Genomic DNA, 22,963 nt, shown 5'->3' on the forward strand with positions numbered 1-22,963 from the left:
CATTTTACCCCTATGTTCTATTTTTAGCCCTGTCAGCCATTTTGGTTGGCAGGCATGGTCATTGACCACCTTTTTTATACTAAATACCCCAATGATGATTGTGGCCAAGTTTGGTTAAATTTGGCCCAGTACTTGCAGAGGAGAACATTTTAATGAAAAACGACGGACGACAAGTGATGAGAAAAGCTCACTTTGCCCTTTGGGTCAGGTGAGCTAAAAATGGGGATGTATCTACATTAAACATGAAAAATACAAGAAATTCATATTCAAGTGTGGAAAGAATTCTTACTATTGAAGAAGCATATGTGCTCTAGATCTTCTCTTGTCCTTCAGCACCCCATATCAATCTTTGTCAGTTTTTCGCTGATGGTCTCTTTAAAGATTACACACTCGTTACATTTGCTGAGCTTCTGATACTACAAATAAAAAATTCGTAAGAGGTTCTGCGGAACCCTGTGTCTCGCCTGCTATTGCTGCTGTCAGTGTAAAAGTGTAATGTTGACTTAAAAAGTGAGTCCATTTATCAGTAAAATACAGAATTTAAAAAAAAAATTCAAACTTTTTCTTTAGATGCTTTTTTCATGGTCTTGAAGATTAGCTTCTGTCCAAGTTACATAACAATCTATGAAGGTTTACAAATTTATCATGTCAAAAAAGTTGAATCCCAAACTGTCTGTAAATGTTAACTGTAAAAAACTAAGTCCATCTATCAGAAAAATACTGAAAATGAAAAAAATATATTTTCAAAAGTTTGCTTCAGACATTATCTCTTAATCATAAAAAAGCTTCTGCCAAAGTTTCATAAAATTCTATGAAGGTTTGATAAAGTAATTGATGTGTAACAAACTTTAACCCCAGTCTGTATCTATTTGTTAAATGTAAAAATAACTAAGTCTATTTATAAGTAAAATACACAAGTCCATTATCAGTAAAATACAGAAAAATGAAAATAAATATTTTCAAAATTTTGCTCTGGATACTGTATTTTGGTCATAAACAAGCTTCTGTCCCAATTTCCTAAAATTCCATGAAGGTTTGACAAAGTTATTGATGACTGAAAAACTTTAACCTCAGACTAAATCTGAATGTTAACTGTAAAAAAAACTAAGTCCATTTATCAGTAAAATACGGAAAAATGAAAATAAATATTTTCAAAATTTTGCCCTGGATACTGTCTTTTGGTCATAAACAAGTTTCTGTCCAAATTTCCTAATATTCCATGAAGGTTTGACAAAATTATTGATGACTGAAAAACTTTAACCTCAGACTAAATCTGAATGTTAACTGTAAAAAAAAAACTAAGTCCATTTATCAGTAAAATACGGAAAAATGAAAAAAAATATTTTTAAAATTTTGCTCTGGATACTGTATTTTGGTCATAAACAAGCTTCTGTCGGAATTTCCTAAAATTCCATGAAGGTTTGACAAAGTTATTGATGTCTAAAAAAACTTTAACCACAGACTGAACCTAAATATTGACGCCGCCGACGAAGGAATCTAGGATCGCTATGTCTCGCTTTCGCGACATAAATGTCGCAGGCTCAACAAAAAGGACATCTATTTAATTCTATGTACAATTATTAATTTATGCATGAATGGACATTTTTTTTATATGACGGAAGTGTTAACTATCTGCCATAAAGCAGGAGGTATGATATAAATAGCCTTTATCAGGCCAATGAAATTTCAAAAAAAGTTAAGTTATTCAAGACTTTCAACATTAAGTTCATTTTTTTTTATAAATAAAAAGGTTGAAATATAGTAATTATTCTAATTTTTGAAGGCCTAAGGTGACCTTTAGTTGCTTAAATCCATGTCATTTGGACTCTATAGGATAGTTGTCTCATTGGCAATCATACCACATTACTTATTTTATACTTGAGTGCAGAAAGGAAATTTTTTTTCATAAACATGTTGACATTAACATATTTGACCATTTAACACATAGTTTTTGGACAAAATTGATGTCTGTCATGACTTTACCCAAAAATATATTTTATACACATTAACATCTTTGTAAAATACATTTGATAGCATATGTTTTTAGGTAAAGCATTGGCATAATTACTGTTGAGATGTGTCAGACCTTGATGATTTCCTATTTTTCAGATATGATTTAGACATCAGCATATTTTGTTATCAAATTTTTACTGATTATACCTTGAAATGAATTTCAATGAATTTAAGAGCCATTATTGACCCTTCATCATGTTCATAAACCAACACCTTTGTTCTGAATATTATTCCATACAAACCTTTGGAATTTTAACATGAGGAAACTCTTCACTCCACATTCCATAGAACCTTGGGTAAGACAAATAGGGGATTCTAAATTCTCACAGGAAGATTTATAATCCGTCCAAACTTGCAGAAGAGAGAGACATGATGGAAAATGTATTTCTAGTATGTCAGGCTGATCATCACCATATCTCTTGCATAGACCAGACACAAAACTCTTTGCTTCAAGGTACTGGCGACTCTTGTATTGTTGGCTACATCTTTTATCAGAACTGTCTAAATCTTCGTTAGTAGACAAACATTTCTTTTTCATGTAGTAATACCTGAATGTTATAAATGTAAAAAATATTACAGGGCTTATACCACTCCTAATTCATGTGTTTTTTTCTTCGGTTATTTGGGATCCATTTGACCAATCCTTTTATTGAAATTTTGTCTTTTGTCATAACAAACATTTTTCATTTTGTTTTAACTGTGGAAATTGAACACCGTTCAAGTAAATTGTTAAAAAAAAACCTCCAGACTGTACCTTAACTTTTACTTAAAAATGCAAAAAGACCAAAAGACAAACAACAGTATACAAAACACAACATAGAAAACTAAAGACTGAGCAACATGAACCCCATCAAAAACCGGGGGTGATCTCAGGTGCTCCAGAAGGGTAAGCAGATCCTGCTCCACATGTGGCACCCTTGGTATAAATTACATGAGTGTTTGACAAAAGTTATTTTTGTCTAAAAAATGGAGCCACAGACTGAGCATACTAGGGGGAGGGTTCAGCCAGCTCGAATATGCTTAACCCTGCCACATTCTTTATGTGCCTGTCCCAAGTCAGGACCCTGTAAATCAATGGTTGTTGATTGCTGTCTGTCATATTTTGTTTTTGTTTATTGCTTTAGCATAAATTAGGCTGTTGGATTTCTTGTTTGAATTGATTCACATTCTGTGAGCTTTTATAGCTTACTATACAAAATGGGTTTTTCTTTGTTAAAGGCCTTACAGTGACATGTAGTTGTTTGCATCCTCGTCATGGATAGTTGTTTCATTGGCAATTATACCACATCTCCTTTTTAAATACAAATGTTGTATATATTAAAAATTAACCAGGCAAACTACAACAGAATGTTGAATCGCTACTTTTGATGTTGGGTTGCTGTCTTATGGATGTGTAGCCTATTAACTATTTTATTCATACTAATATGGTATAATACCTCCTTCTTTTTATGCCATACACAATCCTTCATGCATATTCACATACTCTCCTACCAGTCAGCACAAAAGTCAACTGTTTGTCTTCTAAACTGGCATCATTGCACCTGTGTACAAAAATAAAAAACACTTGGAAAAATGTAAATAGATCTCAAGAACACATGTTTTCATCTGATCTGAAAGAAATGAGTAAAATTTATAAAGGATATCCCTACATTATTTGTATGTATCATGAGACATTTTATTTTTCAGAAAATAAACACCATAGTTTGTTCTTGTGTTGTGTCGTTGCACCATTGTCCCAGGTTAGGGGAGGGTTGGCGCCTTCAAACATGTTTAACCCAGCCACATTATGTATGTGCCTGTCCCAAGTCAGGAGCCTGTAATTCAGTGGTTGTCGTTTGTTGCTGTATATCATATTTGTTTTTCGTTTATTGTTTTGTACATAAATCAGGCCATTAGTTATCCCGTATGAATTGTTTTACATTTTTCATTTTGGGGTCTTTTATAGCTTACTATGCGGTATGGGTTTTGCTCATTGTTGAAGGCCGTACGGTGACCTATAGTTGTTAAATTCTACGTCATGTGGTCTCTGGTAGAGAGTTGTCTCATTGGCAATCATACCACATCTTTTTATTTTTCTACCAGATGTCTGCTATCTTTGTTGCAGACAAAACAAAAAAAATATCTAAATAAAACTTACTTTAAATTAAGTTCTATTAGACTTCTTAATAAGTTAAGGTAGCTATAAGCAGAAGGCAGCATGTACACTCAGTATATCAGTATGTGAAAGTACATGTACTTGCCAGTTATTGGTTTGGTGGTTTAATATGGTTTTCTCAACCAAATTATAGCATGTTATATAGCATTATGAAATTGTATAAATCCAAGTATTGTTGCATATCAAACAATCAAATAAATTCTATTCATATATATATATATATTGAGTATACCTTATGTTTCACTCAATGAAATCTGACTGTTCCTCATGGGTCTTTTTATACAACATAGCTTGACAGGTCTGTATTGTCTGAATGTTACTGGTACTTAAACATTTTTTCTCACAAGGCTGTTTATAACATTGAAGTCAGTCTCCTTGTCTTTTAATACCTTTGATGTTTTTTCATGTTTCCTGGCTAAAATTAAAAAGAATAAAAGATAAAGTTGTTTGGAGAAATATCAGAGCCTTGCAATTCTAAAAAAATACTTGCCAGTCTATTCTATCTAAAAACCATGACCAAGGTTTGGGGAACAGACTTTTTTTAAATATCGCCTGGTCTTAAATGGAAAGACATGATTCGAAGTCTCATTGATACATATGCCAAATCTTTTATTCAGTGACAATATAACAAACTTTCCTTTTTTGAGAAAAAAGAAAACTTGAAAAATTATAAATTTACTCAGATAACTCTAATTTCAACATTAGTGAACAGTAGATAGTATTGACGTAAAGTCAGATAAGTCTTTTTCAACATAAGTGTATATGTTGGATAAATATAAATTTTTAATGGGTTTGGCGTAATCATGTGTCTCGCCTGCTATTGCTGCTGTTGATGTTAAAGTGTGAGGTTGCCAACAACCAAACTTGTCCATTTATCAGTTATATCTGAATTTTCTTTTGTAAATCTAATGTTTTTTTTCAGATGCTATTTCTTAATCATGGAGATACTTGTCTAAGTTTCGTAACATTCCATGAAGGATAAACAAAGTTATTGATGTCATAAAAATTTAACCCAAGACTTTAAGTCCATTTGTAAATTTCTATTATTCAGTTTATCATGTTTATTAGGGAAAATGAAAAAAATAATTTCAAAATATTGTTCTTGATACTGTCTTTTGATCATAAGAAGCATCTGTCAAAGTTTCGTAAAATCTTATAATGGTTATTGGTGTTTGAAAAACTTTAATCTTAGACTGTATATCAATGTTAGATGCAGAAAAAATATGTCCATTTATCAATAAAACATGGAAAATGAGAATAAATACTTTTCAAATTTTCCTCTGAATACTGTTAAGCTTCTGTCCAAGTTTCATGCCTTTAACATATTTTAATTAATTCTTTGTTCTCACCTATTTTGTGCTTTGCTTTTCTAACATCAATGTAGTCATCTTCTGTGTCACTGTCTACAAAACAACAATAATTATGTCATGTGAGTAAAATAAAATTATTCATGTTCACTCCTCTTATTCTACAGTAGGGGTCCGAAGAACTAGAAATTAATTTGGTGTGGCCTTTTAACATCTTGTTTCAAAAATATTTCTTCTTATATGTTACAAATGTGGACACAGACTTGTGTTGTCTGATGGCGAATTTTGATAATGACTTGTGCAGGGGTGGATTCTTGTGGGTGCCAGCAGGCCCATTTGCACTCCAAAATCTAAAATTCTGTTGTGTTGTCTGGTGGGCGAATGTGGACACTGTTTCACATTGAAATAGTAATACTGCAGACACATCAGGAAGTCACAAAACATTAACAATGAAGGACAACTCTCAGGAGAAACACTTGAAAATTACTATGACTGATGTGGTTCTACAAATATGTTGCATATTTGATTTTGTCATGCCTAGACTCCCAAGACCAAACTGAAATTTAAAAGATTTAAATAAAAATAAAATTTGATCGAAACTTTGAAATATGAATTTAATGCAAGATAAAAAGGGTCAATACTTCAGAATTTCAGTGAAAAAGTTTGATAATGATAATAAAAATGCAGTGAATAAATTTAGCATCTGTTTAGCCTTGTGAGTTTCATCTAATTTACATTGTTAAAAATGTAATCATTTGTCATGGAACGCATTAGTTGGCTCTGCATTTGGTATTTGTTTTCATCATGCCTGGACTCCTAAGGCCAAACTTAAATTTAAAGGATTTAAGTAAAAATAAAAGCTGATCAAATCTTTTTAAATTTTATTTTAATGCAAGATATAATAAAATGCTCCGCAGGGCGCAGCTTGATACGACCGCAGAGGTCGAACCCTGAACAGTTGGGGCAAGTATGGACACAACATTCAAGCTTGATACAGCTTTGCATTTGGATTGTGATTAAATATTTGACACAGCATAGGTTTCTGACACAGAATGAATGTGGTCTAAGAACTTAATAATTTTTAATTGAACATTCACCTATTATGGTCCAATATCCAAAATCTAAATACATGGTTAGATTCAGCATATCAAAGAACCCCCAAGAATTCAATTTTTGATGAAATCAAACAAAGTTTAATTTTGGACCCCGATTTGGACCAACTTGAAAACTGGGCCCATAATCAAAAATCTAAATACATGTTTAGATTCAGCATATCAAAGAACCCTAAAAATTCAATTTTTGTTAAAATCAAACTAAGTTTAATTTTGGACCCTTTGGACCTTAATGTAGACCAATTTGAAAACGGAACCAAAAATTAAGAATCTAAATACACGGTTAGATTCGGCATATCAAAGAACCCCAATAATTCAATTATTGATGAAATCAAACAAAGTTAAATTTTGGACCCTTTTGACCTCAATGTGGACAAAGTTGATAACGGGGCCCAAAAATCAAAAATCTAAATACATGGTTAGATTCAGCATATCAAAGAACCCCATATATTCAATTTTTGTTGAAATCAAACAAAGTTTAATTTTGGACCCCGATTTGGACCAACTTGAAAACTGGGCCCATAATCAAAAATCTAAATACATGTTTAGATTCAGCATATCAAAGAACCCTAAAAATTCAATTTTTGTTAAAATCAAACTAAGTTTAATTTTGGACCCTTTGGACCTTAATGTAGACCAATTTGAAAACGGAACCAAAAATTAAGAATCTAAATACACGGTTAGATTCAGCATATCAAAGAACCCCAATAATTCAATTTTTGATGAAATCAAACAAAGTTAAATTTTGGACCCTTTGGACCTCAATGTGGACCAATTTAAAAACGGGGCCCAAAATCCAAAAACTTAATACACGGTTAGATTCAGCATATTAAAGAACCCCAAGAATTCAAGAATAAAACCCCATTGAAATTGATCAAGAAATAAGCAATTTATACGAAGTATCTTCTTTTGCACAATACTGTGCAATTGAATATTTCTTGCTATTGCGCAATACTGTACAATTGACAATTTCTTGCTATTGCGCAATACTGTACAATTGACAATTTCTTGCTATTGCGCAATACTGTACAATTGACAATTTCTTGCTATTGCGCAATATTGTGCTATTGGATATTTCTTGCTATTGCGCAATACTGTGCAATTGAAGATTTCTTGCTATTGCGCAATACTGTGCAATTGAAGATTTCTTGCTATTGTGCAATACTGTGCAATTGAAAATTTCTTGCTATTGCACAATACTTATTAGATAATAATTTACACATCCTGTTTGGTGTGTATCTCCTACCATATCATTATTATTTGCTTTTAAATATTAATCAGGAATAACCAACTTAAAATGGAAAATTTTAAAAGAAAAAAAAAAGGAAAAAAAGAAAAAAAAAGAAAAAAAAAAATCCCCCCCCAAATTTTTTGAACCCCCTTATGATTCATCACCCCCAAACTCAATCCCAGCCTTCCCTTTGTGGTATGGTACCTTGCAGTACAATTTCAGAGAGATCCATACACTTGAACACAAGTTATTGTCTGGAAACTAGAAAAATGCTTATTTTTGGCCCCTTTTTGGCCCCCAATTCCTAAACGTTTCGGGGAATTACCCCCAAAATCAATTACAGCCTTTCCTTTGTGATATGGAACCTTGTGGTACAATGTCAGAGAGATCCATACACTTACACACAAGTTATTGTCATGAAACTAGAAAAATGCTTGTTTTTTGCCCCTTTTTTGGCCCCTAATTCCTAAAATTTTGAGGCAATTACCCCCAAAATCAATTACAGCCTTTCCTTTGTGATATGGAACCTTGTGGTACAATGTCAGAGAGATCCATACACTTACACACAAGTTATTGTCTGGAAGTTACAAAAATGCTTATTTTTGGCCCCTTTTTGGCCCCTAATTCCTTAACTGTTGGTACCATAACCCCCAAAATCAATCCCAACCTTCCTTTCGTGGTATTGAACCTTATGGTAAAATTTCATGGAGATCCATTCACTTAAACTAAAGTTAGAGTGCGAAAACCAATGTGTCTTCGGACGACGCCGGACGACGACGCCGACGCCGGACGACGACGATGCCAACGTCATACCAATATACGACCAAAAAATTTTTAATTTTTGCGGTCGTATAAAAATGCTTATTTTTGGCCCCTAATTCCTTTACTGTTGGTACCATAACCCCCAAAATCAAATCCAACCTTCCTTTTGTGGTATTGAACCTTGTGGTAAAATTTCATAGAGATCCATTCACTTAAACTAAAGTTAGAGTGCGAAAACCAATGTGTCTTCGGACGACGCCGGACGACGCCAGACGACGTACCAATATACGACCACAAAAAATTTTTTGCGGTCGTATAAAAAGCAATACTTTAATACATCAGAATATTAGAGAAAATTTTTGGTAATCATATATATGATACCAAAAGTGCAATAAACAGATTTAGCGTCTGTTTGGCCTTGGGAGTTTTGTCCCTTTTACACTGGTTAAAATGTTATTATATTTGATGGGACTCATCAGTTGTTTCCCTACAACCCATACATAGTAAGTGCACCCCCCTCTTTTTAACCTCTATAAAAATCTTTGAAGGAAAAAAGGCAATCATACCGCAATTCCTTATTTTTATATTAGTACTTTGTGGATCATGCATATAAAAGTTACTATTTCTTTCTGACCGATGGCTTTTTTCTCCTTTTTTTTTTGTAATGAAAAAATAATCTGATTCCCAACATCGAAGAAAAAAATATTTTGATAGGGGAGAATGGAAAAAAAATTCTGTTTCATACTCAGAGTATTTGTCATTAAATTTTCAAAATGTTTAGTTCTTTAAAAAAATTCTCACTTTGTATGAAAAAAACCCAAATAATTTGATGCTTGCATGGTTTCATAATAAATTTTCAAAATGGAAAAAAAACCATATTAAACCCTTCCCCAAAGTAAAATGGTCCTTAATTTTGTTGTGTTGTATATATACATGTATTGGTATAATGATACATGTATATGATTGATCGATTGTTGTTTGCTTTATGTCCAGTGGAAAATACCTCATGCATGCTCAGGGAGAGAAAAAATTAGCAATAAATACAATAGGAAGATTCTGTGCAAGGTAGGCCTACCAGGAAAGGAGGGGTGGATTTGGACTGCCACTGGAAATTAGCGATCAATGTTTGAAATGGGACAGAAATTTAGCCTTGCAACTGGCAACCTACAGAACCTCAAACAGTTGTTGCAATGATTCTTTAATATGTAGAGTTTGTTGCACTCTCTCTGCACGAAGCATCAGATTTAACATCCCCTTTCTGACCGCACGTTCCTGATATATGAATTCAAAAACCAAATATCACTTGGTTGTAGGGCAAAAATGTTATGTTTGGCGAACAATCCCCATTCCATGGTTATAGGTTATTTGTAATGTTTCTACTTATGCAACAATGTGGAATTAAATCTGCACAGAAAAATTATGGGATTATTTTCAAGGAAAAGAAATATTTACAAAATTGGTTTTGATTTTTGATGGAAGGTGGCCATGGGAAAAGGGATAAACTTATAAGAATTGGTCAGTTGATGACAGAACTGTGAATCTGTGTGGTTAGCCTATATGTTGAAAAGGGGGGGAGGGGGGGGGGGGGGGTTATACTTGAAAGGGTAATCATAAATCGAATTTAGAAGATAAGGTCACAAACCAAAAACTGAGGACCGGATGTGATTACAGGGTACATGATTTACTTTGCGCCTGTCCAAAGTCAGGAGCCTGTAATTCAGTTATTACTATCAAATCTATCAACTCAAGACGACGATTACATAATAATGTTTTGCTTGCAAGGGAGGTAATTTGTGACACTAGATTCTGATCTCAAATCGATCGATAACCAGCTTTCAGTCTATTTATAGAAATATATGTGTATATCACTTCAGAATTGTAAGGAAAATATTTGCTCACCAAGACGTTCACACATGACGTTAGTGTTCAAGTTGTTAAAATTAACTTGTGAATGGGTGACCCATTTTTGAATTATAGTCATTTTGTACCCTTATCATTTTGTTCCCTCAATTTCGTACCTTGTCAAAAACCATTTCGTACCCTAATCATTTTGTACCCTCAGTTTCATACCTTGTCAAAAACCATTTCGTACCCTGACCATTTCGTACCTTTTATTTATTTAATCAAAACTATTAAAGTTTCCATGTGCTTAATTAAACCAATCACATGTCTTAATTTAGTCTATATTAGGTACGAAATTAGCTACCAATTATTCCCAGCATGCATTGTCACTTCTAACCGCGAAGAGCCAATAAATATTTTATTTGATATTAGAGTATGTTATAAAAATAAATTGTTTTTTTCTAATAGAATAGACCGCCTCGGTGGTGTAACGGTTAGCGTGCTCGCCTCGAGTGCGGGAGGTCGTAGGTTCGAAATGCGGCCGGGTCAAACCAAAGACTTGAAAATTGGTATTTGCTGCTTCTCCGCTAAGCACGCAGCATTAAGGAGTAAGAGCAAAGACTGGTCGGCCCGGAGTCAGAATAATGTGTCCGGGTAGGGTGACATGTCTTCCTGCGAACTGTTACCTTGTGAGCTAGCACGTAAAAAATCCGGCTCAGCGTGTCGGTCTAGTACAAAGCAGGGTTAGTATTCAATTCTCATTATCATGCTCTCGTCCTGAATATGCATCTGACCTGCCACTGGACGTTAAGCAACCATCCATCCATCCATCTAATAGAATAAAGCAGAAAAAGTGTATTTGTCACAAAAAAAAATAATATGTCCCACCCACTAAAGCATTCCCCCACTTAAGATAATGATTGTCAACTATATTTATTGACAAATTGGCACCAAAGTAACAACATTTGTTGAGGACCTCATAGGAAGGATCTCTACTAAGTTTGGTCAAATAATGACAAATTCTGATTAGTAATTCTCAAACAGAAAACAAGAGTGCACATGCTGAAATGTCTCGCCTGCTCTATATGATTTATTCTATGTTGTAAGTCCTAAAGATAAAGTTTTACAACAAGTATAACATAAACTTAACATTATCAATGATCCATTTAAATAAGGTAAAGGTTAAGGTCAGATAAACCAAGCTAAACAGACATGTACACCTTACAATCATTACATGTCAGTGATATTGTTTGCCTCAGATTACAGCCGAAATTCGGCCTTTTCCCCTATAGAAAATTCCCAATTACTAAAAAAATGGCTTAAAATTCCTCCCAAAAAGTTTTACATTTTCCCCAAACAGTGATGGCATTGGTAGTAATGTTTGTAAATATCGTACTCATGTTATTATTTTGATATTAGAAAGCACTTTTGAGATCCGGTTTTTTTATCAGAATCATCATGGTGTTTGCAACACATGTGGTTTTCAATGCATTAAGTACCATCATTGCTTCTGTTTCTTTCCCCTCTCCGAAAAGTACCTTTCAGGTTGAAAATGTCTGACAACCAAAATATACATGAAAACAACAGTGCAAAAAAGACAGCAAAGGTCAGCAAAAAATCGGAGATGTGTTTAGAATAAAATTTCCAAATTTCCCAATTTCCATAAAAATATGCATTTTTCCCAATAAAAAACAGTAGAGGTAGTTTTGAAAAAAGACAACAATATCACTGCATGTATACACCAAATATAGTTAACCTATTGCTTATAGTATACAAGAAACATACCAAACCAAAACTTAATATTAATCAATGAACCATGAAAATGAGGTCAAGGTCAGATGAACCCTGCCAGACAAACACGTACATCTTGCAATCATCCCATATATCACTTATAGTTGGCCTTATTGCTAAATTATAGTAACTGAGAAACAGACATAACCAGGAAAACTTAACATTGACCAATGAACCATGAAAATGAGGTCAAGGTCAGATGAACTCTGCCAGACAGACATGAACACCTTATAATCATTCCATACACCAACTATAGTTGACCTATTACTTATAGCATTAGAAAAAAAAAGACCAAAACACAAAATTTTAGCATTGACCAATGAACCGTGAAAATGAGGTCAAGGTCAGATAAAACCTGCAAGACTGACATGTACACCTTACAATCATTCCATACACCAAATATTGTTGACCTAATGCTTACCGCATCTAAGAAACGGACCTAAATCATCATGATCATGTAACTTTAACCTTGATCATTGATCCATAAAATGAGGTTGAGGTCAGGTTAACCCTGTCTGACAGACATGTAGACCTTGTCAGGAACCTATATACCAAATATAGTTATCATTTTACTCATAATCATGATAATACATTTGTAAGTAAGAAATTCATGTAACAAAAAAAACTACTTTTTTTTCAAGCAGTCGCTGAACCATGAAAATCAGTTCAAGGACAATGGACATATGACCGACGGAATATTTGTAATATAAGGCATCTATATACAAAGTATGAAGCCTCCAGGTCTACTTACCTCCGAAATATAAAAGCCTAATACAAATAGTTTACGCCGCTGCCACTGCTACTGGATTGAAATCCCAATGTCTCGCATACCGAGACTTTTTGTTGCAGGCGAGACAAAAATGTCATTCCCAATAGGATTTCAGGGTAACATGGTAAACTTTGACCTTGGTTGGTGGCTATATGTATTTACAATCTTCAAACAACTACTAAAGTAACAACACTTATTAACTTGATTAAGACATCTCAATGGGAACATATCTACCAAATTTCAGTTCAATCCAGCATGGGTTCTCAAGAAGATCTTAGAAAATCGGCCAATAAGAAAATTCAATTAGCATGATTAGTCCTGGCAGCCATGCTTTTTGACGAAACAGCACCAAAGTCACACAAATTGGAAGGGACCTCATGGGGATAATCTCTACCAAGTTTGGTCAAATTCTGTTAATTAGTTCTCTAACAAGAAGGAGTCGAAAACCCTAAAGGCCTGCATGGGGATAACACTAGAAATTGTGTATACAATATTACATGGATAGAAGACACAATGATCTGTACACAAATGGGCAAGACTACAATAGCAACAAGGCAAAAACAGCAACTTCCATAATCACCATGATATACCTATTTGACTGTCCGCCGTCTGGTCTGATCTGTATTCCAATCCACCATGTCCATCGATATCTTTCTTCCTTTTCCTCAACCTACGTATACGATATAATAAGTATCATGCTAAAATCCAAATTCTAATACATGTACGACATTCTTCAAAGTTAACACTTTGTCTTTTTATGAACAAAACAGCATTTAATATGTAATATAACCAGAAATACTGTGAGCAAAGCTCACTAAATGATACCCCCTGCTCCCCCCTATGTGATGTTTTGCTATGGGAAACCCCAAAATTCATTTGAATTAAAATTTAAAATAGAAGGTGCACAATCATGGTGGATAACCTACGTCATGTTTTCGAAGTGTTTGCAAAATCTGATTTCTGTTCCAAATGATTAATATGGCATAAAAAGGGGTCTTGCCATTTATTAGTTTTTTATTTGCTTTAGGAGAACTTGAGATATTGTGTCTTAAAGTGGGCTTTGTTTACCTTTTTCGTGGGTTCCTTGTCCGTCAAATCATGTGACAATGACGTAGGTTATCCACCATGACAATAATCTGTGAAAGTTTCATTGAATTTCATTAAGAAATACTGACTAAAGTCAATAAAGTCAATAAAGAGTTAAATATAGGTCACAGTGACTTACTTTGCCTGGATGCTGACTTACTACCCCTGTTCATAAAAGTTTACATGATCCTACAACTTATAGTTGCTGAGATATGAACATTAAACTGAACCAGTCATTGAAGCATGAAATGTGGGTCCAAGTGACCTACCTTTGCCTGATTTCTGACTTACTACCCCAGATACATCTGCATACATATGAGGTTCTATGTGTACATTCCTTGGAGGAAGTTCACCAAGCTATCCGTGAACATGAGTTGTCAAAATCAACTAAATACATGTACAATGTATATCACAGTTAAAAAAGAGAAGATGTATGGAAAGGAGGACTTTGGTAATTATAGCTTTTATTAGGGTATTTAAATTATATATAGAAGTGTTATCATTTATCAGCAAAAAGTTCCATTTTTTGGCAACTAAACCAGAAAAAAGACAAGATAGTACAGCGATTCATGTTGCCATACAAAAGCAGTGATAAGGTATCAATTTGATGACAGAAAAATAGACGCAATCAAGATTTCATTCCAAATCCATATAAAAAAAAAAACATCTTCTGAAAGTGTTACTGCATCTGGAAAATTTGAGATAATGACACTTTTCCTGTTTTATAAAAAAACTAATTGCTCTTTTTTAGAACAAGAGAAAAGATGAAATATTTATTTATTACTTCTATGTAAATCAGATATAATCGTCTCATATCTTCGGGTCTGACCACCCTCAGATATGAGAAGCTTACATCTAATACATACATGTAACAAAAAATGACCGGTCTAAAAAGAGAAAGTAGATACCATAGGGCAATAAAAAAAACGGACAACACCATAGTGAATAAGAAAAGCAACAGAAATACAGACAACTTAATAAAACACTTCACAGAAAACTAAGATTGAGCAGCATAAACCCTTTCATAAAAAAAAGTAGGGGTGGACAGGTACTCTGGGAGTGTAAGCAGTTCCTGCGGCACTAGTGGCACCTGTTGTGTTGCTTATGTATTCACATTTCTAATTTGGATATATTTCAGCAATGAATGTTATTTTACCTACAGTCATTGCAATAGAAACCAAACAATATTGGTAGGTTTAAAAGATATAGATATATATTTACACCAAGATGTCATTAAATGAAATTGGATATCCTGCATTTATCATGCTTTTCTATAACATATGGTCAAATCGCTGAAAGACCCCCCTCCTAAATTATGGAAAACTATCATTCTGCATTCACAATAATATCTTGGTGTAAATTAGATTCACCCAATCGGGCTTACGCGCTCATAGGTGTATCTAATACATATGGGTAAAGCCAAAAAGGTGCTCCAAATTGGTCAAATAACCATCTGAAGCTTAAATCCCAATTTTAAAATATTTAATGAATGTTATTTGATTACAACTTGTTATTGTGCATCAGTGACATGATGAAGCAGAAGATTTGATAAATATCAAATATCCGCTAATTCAATGTGTCTTGTTATTGAAGTTTGAATTGTCAAACGTAGATCTGTACGTTCCTGTGTCCCAAGCGTGACATGGAAATCCCCTTCTAACAAAAAATATACCTGGTTGTTTTTATGGGCAAAAGAAAAACGGAAAGTAAGTTAAATCGTCAGAAAAGTGTTGTTGCACTATAAATCCGTCAAAGTTTTGCGTGAAATGCAATAAAATTAATCAAAGAAACGATTATTTCGACAGGGTTAGTAATGTTATATTGACAATAGACTACAATGGTAAAAATAACGCACGGGGTTTTCCGCGATATCGTCATCTGCGGAACATTTGATTGGTTCCTGTCATATTCATGCGCCGTCATATCTCGGCTGTTTCAAATAGTTCTAGTTTTGGTTTCGTATTCCGTTTTATGAGAAACATAGAATGGCAAGTTTGTAATGTCAAAATAACGTTAAACGTACGTAAATGTTTATTCCTTATTATTGACGTAAAGAGTTTATCCAGGGAGAAAAAATACTTTGTTTCATTTCAAAATTGCTATATATATGAAACTATTATAAATGTAAACATCACTATCATTCATGGATGAAAATGGAAGAAGAACTCGATGGTAAGTTTTGAGCAAAATGTCAAACTAATAACGACCTGGGCGTCAAACAAGGTATAACGACCAAACCATTCTGTCAAATTGACACTGTATTATATAATTTTTGCCAAAATAATATGCTTCGAATGATAAGAACTAACGAAAACAACGCATTCAAACACCCAAGTCAAACCGTTCGTTCACTTTTTACGGTAACATCGATATGACCGTTACTTGACCAATTTTATCAACCCAGTCAATATAACACCTAGGATGTAGATGATCTTTGTAGAGATATACTGCACCATTCTTTTCATTTAACTTCTATTTCAACTTACAGATAATAAAGGGGGAAAGTTAATATACATTTAAAAAGGGTGAAGTAATTTTCAGTGCTTTTTCACAGGGTGTTAATTGACAATTATATGCATAGTCAATATAACCATGGTCATTAAGAGAGTTAGTTGACACCTTAATGTTAGGGTCAATATACATGTAACTCCTACTCCCACAGTAGTCCTAAAGCTACTATTACTACTGAAATATGTTGACTTTGGCTTTTAGCCTACAAATCTCTTGTACAATAAAAAAATTTAAGCCTTTTAGTGAAATTGTAAGCATATTTCCTGCTTCTTTGAAATAGAGCATAAGTTGACGACTAAAGGATTCAAGTCAATATAACAATGGTCCTAAAGTTTATTTTAAGCACTCAACCTCCCCATACCCTTGAATTTGACAATAAAAACATGAATGTAGACACAATGCAAATCAATGTGAAGTGGTACTTATTTCCAATGCTGTTTTCAACATGGATAACATACAACATCATAAACATAAGAAGATGTGGTATTATTGCCAAAGAAATAACTCTCTACCTAAGACCTAAAGAAGTAAAAAAAAACCAATTATAGCCTATAAAGTCACGTTATGGCCTTCATCATGGAGCCTTGACTCACATTTTCATTCATTTCAATTCAAAATCATGTATAAAACTATTTTAACTTTATTTATTGCTTTTCAGATCTTTGAGATAAATCAACTGAGTATGAACAGTGGAATAGACGGCAGAATGAACTTTAAAAAATGTTTTTAATTTGTTTAAATAAATGATTTATGGTTTGATTCTTGAATAGTGGTTTAATTATTAGTATTGTCATACAAAAGGGACGAAAGATACCAGAGGGACAGTCAAACTCATACATGTCATACATTAATGTGTTTTATACTTTACTTTCAAAAGTGTTGATTTAATAAGCTCTTGAAAAAAAATTGTTGAAAACAGTTGATCAATAAAGTCACCATCTGACATAGCCAAGAGTATCATAACTGTACATATTAAATGAGCAACCTTTGACCAAAGTACAAAGTCAGTTCAAGTGAGCCTATTTAACAATACTCCTTAATACCAACAGTAAACAATATGTTCCCCTAAATACTGTGAGTAACTCATTAAGTGTCTGTTTACCATCAGGCTAAGCTAACTCTTGCAGTGCACCGGATAGTTTTATTGGGTTTGAGTTGTTATTTAAGGTTTGTTCTTTTCTTGTTATTTATCTTGATTTCTCCTCTCCCTTTTGGATTTGTGAATTAGTGCACCTTTAATTTTCTTGCATTCTATAGTTGTCACTTTGATCTGATAGATCTCAGATAGTTTTGGTTATGAGCTTGTGACTTCATTATTAGCTGAACAATAATGAACATGAACCCCTGCATGCATTCAAGAATTAAGTTTATATCGAAATAAACATAATGGATCAAACTCTTTGTGTTCAGATGTTACACCAGATTTCCTGTTTTTTTCCAGTAAGTTACTTGACATTGTGTCAATATAACAACCAAAAGACGGTAGTGTTGTGAGCAATATAAGCATTCAATCATAATTTGGTAAAATGAAAAATAACCATCAGTTACCTAGGCAATAGTAGAAAAAAAATCTTTAAAAAAAAGGATTTTGAAAAAGGTTAAATTTAAACACTATTTGTCAATATAACCTACATGTAAGATATGGTATACAAGATTTAATAGTCATCTTCTTCATTTAGAAGATTAAGCTGTATTGGATAAGTTTTCCCCTACTTAAAAAATCAGCTAGTGTTGCCCCCCTGTTTTTTGAGTGGCCTGTTTTAAAATTAAGGCAGAAAAACTATCAAAAAGGGTTATTGTCAAAATAACATACATTGAATTTGGATTTAATTTTGTCAACGAAGATCTGGGTTTACAACAACTACATAAAATATTTCATTTAAACTATAATAATTATGTTTACAAATATAATTGCTGTTCAAAAAACGTTTTACACAAGTTACTAGAAGAAAACTTTATTTTGGACATCTATAACATACTGATCTTGCTCAGAGCACTGACATTTCAGAACATCAGGGATATCTCTGTGAATTGGTCTATGATATAATGATGTTGAAAGATATTATGTGCAGCTAAGTATTGATACATTTCATTAATCCCATAAGAAACTATTTAAAACAAAAGATTGCACTATTGTCAATATAACTTACACAAAATATACAAGGAAGGTCAATTTTACAATAAAATGCTTCGCTGGGCGCAGCTTGATACGACCGCAGAGGTCGACCCCTGAACAGTTGGGGCAAGTATGGACACAACATTCAAGCTTGATACAGCTCTGAATTTGGATTGTGATTAAATATTTGACACAGCATAGGTTTCTGACACAGAAAGAATGTGGTCTAAGAACTTGAATTTTTTTAATTTACCTATTATGGTCCAATGTCCAAAATCAAAATACATGGTTAGATTCAGCATATCAAAAAAACCCATATATTTAATTTTTGTTGAAATCAAACAAAGTTTAATTTTGGACCCCAACTTGGACAAACTTGAAAACTGGGCCCATAATCAAAAATCTAAACACATGTTTAGATTCAGCATATCAAAGAACCCCAAGAATTCAATTTTTGTTGAAATCAAACAAAGTTTAATTTTGGACCCAAATTTGGACCAACTTGAAAACTGGGCCAAAAATCAAAAATCTAAATACATGTTTAGATTCAGCATATCAAAGAACCCCATATATTCAATTTTTGTTAAAATCAAACAAAGTTTAATTTTGGACCCCAACTTGGACCAACTTGAAAACTGGGCCCATAATAAAAAATCTAAACACATGTTTAGATTTAACATATCAAAAAACCCCATGAATTCAATTTTTGTTAAAATCAAACTAAGTTTAATTTTGGACCCTTTGGACCTTAATGTAGACCAATTTGAAAACTGGACCCAAAATTTAAAATCTAAATACACGGTTAGATTCGGCATAACAAATAAATAAATGTGGTCAAAGATTTTACAAATCTAATGCGCTATACTGTGCAATTAAAGATTACTTCTTGAAATTTTTCAATATTTGAAATTTGAAAAAAAATAATATTTGAAGAATAATTCTTTTTAATTTCTGAAATCTGAAATGAGAAAAAAATGACCCCCACAATTTCTTTTTACCCCCCCCCCCCCCCACCCCCTAAGTTTCCCCAAAAAATTCTTTCCCTGAAGATATGGTCATTATCTCAATTCAAATTTCCAATGGAGTTTGCAGCCATAATTACCCATTTAAATTTACCATAGTGCTAACTTAATCTATTTTATAATAGAATTTAAAATATAGTGTCAAATCTTTCATATGGATTTTTTTGTAAAAAAAAAAGATGCAACATTTGCAAATATTTTTACTGGTCTTCCTTTATAAATATGCATTTCTTTAAACATAATTTAAAAGCAGTGTAAGGGAAGTAACCAAAACGTTGTATTTGGATTACCTCCCTTACACTGTTTTAAATTATCTTAATTGTTCATTAACCATTACTTTATACATAATTTAAAAGCAGTGTAAGGGAGATAATTTCAATGATGTATTTGATTTATCTCCCTTACACTGCTTTAAAATATGTTTTGTACTAAAGTATTTGTCCATTAACCAGGACAACCTTGTTTTTCCCCCTTTTTTGCCCCTAATTCCAAAACTGTTTGAGCCATAACCCCCCAAAGCAAATCCTAACCATCCCTTTGTGGTATGTAAACTTGTAGTATAATTTCAGAGAGATCCATACATCGTTCCACAGTTATTGTCTGGAAACTAGAAAATGCTTATTTTTGGCCCCTTATTCCTTAACTGTTGGTACCATAACCCCCAAAATCAATCCCCACCTTCCTTTTGTGGTATTGAACCTTATGGTAAAATTTCAAAGAGATCCATTCACTTAAACTAAAGTTAGAGTGCGAAAACCAATGTGTCTTCGGACGACGAATTTTTTGCGGTCGTATAAAAACATAGCAAGACCATGGGTTTCAAATAAAAAGAGGTAGTAAGATACAGATGGTTGCTAACAAAATAATGTGAATTGATAGAGATATCAAAAACTTCAATTTTATATCCTAATGTCACACTTTCCAGACCACCTTTATGGCTTTACCCATATATAAAATTCTAACCATATAATTGAACAGATATATATCATGTTCACATATTTTTTACTTAATTGATTGATTGTTGGTTGCTTAACGTCCAGTGGCAAATATTTCATGCATGTTCAGGACGAGAACAAATTAATTAACATTAAATATAATAGGTAGGTCCTGTAATAGAGGCCGTCCGGGATGAAGGTCAGGGAAATTTAGACTGCCCAGGGGTGTGGAAATATTTGTTGTGAGCACTTGTCCCTGGGCAAGTTAAACTGTAAATTTTATGTCTGAGCTCTGACTGCTCTACCAGAGACCACATGACGTAGAATTTAACAATTATAGGTCACCGTAAAACTGTTTTGTATTACAATATAAATGATGTTTGTGATATTGTTTGTGAATAGATAAAAGGTGGTATGGGGTTAACATCAATCAGATAGAAACCCAAAAGCAAAACAACCAAAAGACATCTAGAGGGCAATGTTTTGTCCATTTCCCCAGACACCTGTTTAATTTTACTGTTTTCTTTCATCAGACAAGCTTGGTGTTTTGCAGAACATTGATTTTGGTGTCCCTTCTATCTATTAATTTGCCAACAAATAAGTAAGACTTTTGATCAGCAAGATGTAGGCGTTTCCTACAAATTGTGCAAAAATTTAATTTATTTTCAGAAGTTTCTCACTGAAGAGCCACGAGGTCTGGAATTCTCGCTTCTGTTTTTTTTTTTTTTTTTTTCATATTCCTTGTCTTTCTCCACCTGTGTTTTCCGTTTTTTACTTGACTCGTCATTATTATTTTCATTCTTTTTGTCTTGATCACCAGGTCTTGGTGTTTTTATCAGGTATTTATCCATCTCGATAAGACCCATGCAATCATGAAAAATTATAATAACACTTCTGTGAGATGGCAAATAAAACCTAATCGACGATCCCGGGTCAATGGACAAAGATATTGCAATGTTTATGAGACCCGGGTTCGCATACTTAGGCCATAAAAAAGAATATGTTTGTTTGCCCTAACCCTACCTACCCAGAAAATAGCTGCCTACTCAAAATCTTTTATTGTCCTGATGTGAAAAAGTTTTTTTTAATCAGATAGGCATGAAGACTAACAAACATCTGACACTTCAATTTCTCTTTGCAGAAAAAAGAAAAGAAAATGCCTACCTACCTACCCACTGTCTCTACCTTTGGGTAGGGTTTGGGCAAACCAAAATATTTTTAAATGTGGCCTTATTTTTATTAATTTTGGTTATCGATCTATTTCCATTTTTTTTTTTAATACTTGTCATCATGAACATTGATGTTTTGATTTAAATATATGTTTTTCACGTGTTGATCATTGGTTTCTTTTACATAAAATAATACATCTTAATAAATTATGAAAATAATTCTATATTTTTGATTAAATGAATTTTGTCAACTGTAATTTTTTACTTGTCCACGGGCAACCCAGACAAAAACAAGAGTGCACACACTGAAATGTCTCACCTTCTTTACTAACCATTGATTTTATGTTGATAGTCCTAAATATAAAGCTTTAGTACAAGTAACACATAAACTTAACATGATCCAAAAAAATGAGGTCAAGGTCAGATAAACCAAACGAGAAATACATGTACACCTTACAATCATTCAATAAACCAAACATAGTTGACCTATTGCTTATAGTTTCTAAGAAACAGTCTTAACCAAGAAAACTTAACATTGACCAATGAACCATGAAAATGAGGTCAAGGTCAGATGAACCATGCCAGGCAGACATGTTCACCTAACAATCAATTTATGCATTAAATATAGTGGACCTATTGCTTATAGTATCTAAGAAACAAACTTAACCATGAAAACTTAACATTGACCAATGAACCATGAAAATGAGGTCAAGGTCAGATGATACCTGCCAGACAGACATATAATCCTTACAATCCTTCCATACAACAAATATAGTTGATATATTGCTTATAGTTGAAGAAAAACAGACCAAAACACAAAAACTTAACACTGAGAAATGAACCATGAAAATGAGGTCAAGGTCAAATAAAACCTGCGAGACTGACATGTACATCATAAAATATTTCCATACACCAAATATAGTTGACCTATTGCATATAGTATTAGAAAAAAAGACCAAAACTCAAAAACTTAACTTTGACCACTGAACCATGAAAATGAGATGACACCTACTAGTTGGACATGTACACCTTACAATTATTCCATATACCAAATATAGTAGACCTACTGCCTATAGTATCTGATATATGGACTTGACCACGAAAACTTAACCTTGTTCACTGATCCATGAAATGAGGTCAAG

At 33.2% G+C, this 22,963-nt stretch overlaps 2 long non-coding RNA genes across 3 annotated transcripts in view; one reads left to right on the plus strand and one right to left on the minus strand.

Moving 5' to 3' along the window:
- Nucleotides 1-22,963, minus strand: part of LOC127700521 (uncharacterized) — a 34,456-nt gene that overhangs the window by 6,758 nt on the left and 4,735 nt on the right. The window contains exons 2-7 of one of the 2 annotated variants that reach the window (XR_007981616.1): nucleotides 13,573-13,652; nucleotides 5,518-5,571; nucleotides 4,401-4,583; nucleotides 3,450-3,554; nucleotides 2,256-2,561; nucleotides 290-416 (exon numbers count right to left, since the gene is read on the minus strand). This is a non-coding gene — a long non-coding RNA (uncharacterized LOC127700521). The remainder of the gene's footprint in view (nucleotides 1-289; nucleotides 417-2,255; nucleotides 2,562-3,449; nucleotides 3,555-4,400; nucleotides 4,584-5,517; nucleotides 5,572-13,572; nucleotides 13,653-22,963) is intronic. The other variant, XR_007981617.1, reaches the window with a different exon arrangement.
- Nucleotides 16,200-17,346, plus strand: LOC127700522 (uncharacterized). Its single transcript, XR_007981618.1, has 2 exons — nucleotides 16,200-16,240; nucleotides 17,238-17,346. It is a non-coding gene; the product is annotated as an uncharacterized LOC127700522 (long non-coding RNA).

This window comes from Mytilus californianus, unplaced genomic scaffold, assembly GCF_021869535.1.
Source record: "Mytilus californianus isolate M0D057914Y unplaced genomic scaffold, xbMytCali1.0.p SCAF_5, whole genome shotgun sequence".
Classification (NCBI taxonomy): domain Eukaryota; kingdom Metazoa; phylum Mollusca; class Bivalvia; order Mytilida; family Mytilidae; genus Mytilus; species Mytilus californianus.